Genomic DNA, 3,611 nt, shown 5'->3' with positions numbered 1-3,611 from the left:
CAACAAAAGAGAGCGGTTATTTTCGTTTTTTTTTTAATTTTGTTTTATTATGTCACAACTGCAATAAGAGACATTTCGTTTCTGCAACAAAAAAAAACACGAAATAACGACAACGTTTTTGTGTGTCCTTAAAAAAAGTTGCTTTGCTTCATTTATGTTGATTGATATTCTTATTTACGTATTGGGATGTAAATAAATTAATACCGATATATTATTACAACACTCGCAAACTTATGTTAATACGTTGTTAATACGTTTTCATATCAACAATGAATTATTGTGCTAATTGTTATATTACTTTTTATGTCTGTTATTTACGACTGCAAACAGATGCTGGATTCGCACTTTCTTTTCTCTGTGAACTTAACTGAATAAGTTATTGACTACCGCAAAAAGGCTGAGTCAATGCGATCTTCCGGTTGCATGTACATCTCAGTCGGCATATGATGTCGAATACAATTGGAATCGTGAACAAATCGTTGTCTAACCAGTTCAGCTCTATTTCCTAAGTTGAATGATAATAAGTAGCGCATGCTATTCATGTATGTTAACAATGCCCTATCATTGCATCTTAACATCTGAAATAAGTTTGATTGTTATCTTTTATATATTTTTTACCAGTTAATTAAATTAGTTTTGTTAATCATTAGATAATTAATCCAACACAAACAATTTAAGTAAACGGAAAACCCCAAATATTCCCCCATCTGAAACTAGTTATTGTCATAAGCGGTGTAGTGGAGCATCACTCTGCACATTTTAACCCTTTGCACGCTGGGAAATTTGTCTTCTGCTAATATGTCGTCTGCTTAATTTCTAAAATTAGCATTTTCTTCGATTTTTTTCAAAGAGTACTATCAGAATAGCAAACAGTTTGGATCCAGATACGACGCCACAGAACGTGGCCTTCAAAATTCGGTTCCAGCACTGAAAGAGTTAACCATTACCTGTTCGCAGTCTCTTCACTTGAACATTGGCAATTTTCTCTGTAGTAGTTCATTTCAACGTTTTGAAAATTGAATGAGCTTTATTTTCACTCTTTACTTTATTTTCACTCTTTACGATTTTCATTCAATATGTGTATTTATTGGTGAATTTTTAATGTACATCTTTTGTAAAATTTAAACATGAAATATGCGTGTTCACGCGTCGGTTCAAACATGTGGGAACAGAATGAGTTTTTGTCAACTTTCATTCAACAGAAGCGGATTCGTTTTGGACAGATCAACGGTCATGTTATAAAATGTAAACAAGTTCTTAACAATTCATCAAACAAACAACCAATATGTGCTTCCATCCGTCTTTTGGTCGTTTAACCGTTTTCCGTTTAAAATTTCAATCAATGATTTATTAATATGTTCCGCTATAATTCCACCCATATTGACAATAAACCCATCAGATCCACCCATCCTGACAATCGACCAATCAGAGCCACTTATCCTGACAATCAACCAATCAGAGCCACTCATCCTGACAATCAACCAACCAGATACACCCATCCTGAAAATTGACAAATCATACCCATCCATTCTGACAATCAACCAACCAGATCCACCCATCCTGACAATCAACCAATCAGAGCCACTCATCCTGACAATCAACCAACCAGATACACCCATCATGAAAATTAACAAATCATAGCCACCCATCATGACAATCAACCAACCAGATCCACCCATCATGAAAATCAACCGTTCCGATCAACCCATCCTGACAGTCACCTAATCCGATCCACCCACCCTGCAATTCAACCAATCAGATCCACCTATCTTAGCAAACAGACTACCCATTACAACAATCAACAAATTAGATCCATACGTCCTGACAATCAACCAACCCGATCCACCCATCCTGACAATCACCCAATCCAATCCACCCATCTTGCAATTCAACCAATCAGATTCACCTATCTTGACAATCAAACATTAGACTACCCACCCCGACAATCAACCAATTAGATCCATACGTCCTGATAATCAACCAATCAGATCCACCCATCCTGACAATTAACACATCAGATCTGCACGTCCTGACAATGAACCAATCAGTTGATGATAGAAACAAACACTAAATCTTTCTTGCAGAAATATTTACCATTAGTACCATGCTGATCGATCCAAATGTCCCAGGTTTGATGCACGCTCTGGGAGCGTTCTGAATATCTAACCTTAAGGCACCAAACACTGATACTACCCAAGAAACCAACCTAAGAGAGGCTCAAAAAGCCTTCAGAGACGATTTAAGACCCTCCTTGATTGTGTAACAAAAAAATATTGTTCTTCTTCCAAGAACACCACTTATGTCAGTATAAACGAACCACTTTAGGCCTAAGTGTCCGACTTCCGTATAACAATTGGTAACGTCAAAGTGGGTCCCACTATCATCCAAGAGTTTGCAGCAGAATAATAGCCCCCTATTGTAAATCACATGTAGATGTAGGTACATCGGACGATCTTGTCTTGATCGCATTTGCACATATTTCACACGGGCTTATGTATCAGTTTTGCTTCAAATGTGAATAAAGGTTAAGGAGTACTCTGCGATTTTCTCCCGTTTAGCATTTGCCCCTATTGTTATTTGGATTGTGGAAGATGTACAAAGGAGGCGCCTTTCCAGGGGCGACCCTGAGACTATAAGTGCCCAATGAAAAGTTAAGATATTAAGCTTAGTTGTTTTAATTATTGCAATAAAGTAAACGAATAGAATGATTGTGTTGTTGTTGTAAGAATTAAAAATGTAAGAGCAATTGAGAAATAAAAATACTTAATTATGTTATTCATTCCTGATACCAGTATTAAAACGTTACCATATCACAAATAAAAAATGTATTAAAATGATGTAAGCCAACATGGACTTAATTTGACACTTCATAACTTTTTTTACCTAAATCCAACGAATTAAAATATCACCAAAACTGTTCTGAAAACGGAAAATGTTTGCAGTTATCTACTTATTTTTTTACACCAAATCGTCATTTTCCGTGTAAGGAACCAATTATTTCATTAAAACACATGTCTCTGCCAAATTATTCAACAGTATAATTGCATTCTACACTTTTTATTGCACTCTGAACCTCATTAATCTTCATCAACCAGCCATTCGTATGAAATCGCTCATTAATATTCAGTTCATTGTATTGTCTTAGGCCAACGTTTTAAGTGCATTGGGTGAAATCCGCTTGAGAAGTCTATTGTTTTTCATTTTACTTAAAGTATTTAACTGCTTATTAATGATGTGCTCGTCAATTAGTGACTCGTCATACCTTCCCAATGAAATCATAATTGAAATAAATCATAGCAGGTGATAAATGTTAACCAAACATTCGACCCATCAAACGAACACATTGATAAAACAGAAACATAAAAAAGGTAATTTGAATTGAATATGTTTAATTTCTTATTTTTCATAAACATTTGCTTTGATTGTTCAATGCCCAATAGTAAGACACTTTTAAGGGAGGTAACTGCAATATATACTAAGAAACACAGTTTATAAGAGTTAGGTTCATTAAAATTGTCGCAATACAAACTCGATTACCATGTCCAATTTCGTTTAATAATGTCTGATACTATTTCTGAAATAGTATCCTTATTACTTCCGCAGAATAAGGT

The sequence above is a fragment of the Dreissena polymorpha genome, chromosome 1 (genome assembly GCF_020536995.1).
Source record: "Dreissena polymorpha isolate Duluth1 chromosome 1, UMN_Dpol_1.0, whole genome shotgun sequence".
Lineage (NCBI taxonomy): Eukaryota > Metazoa > Mollusca > Bivalvia > Myida > Dreissenidae > Dreissena > Dreissena polymorpha.
Note: the sequence above shows the minus strand (reverse complement) of the source record.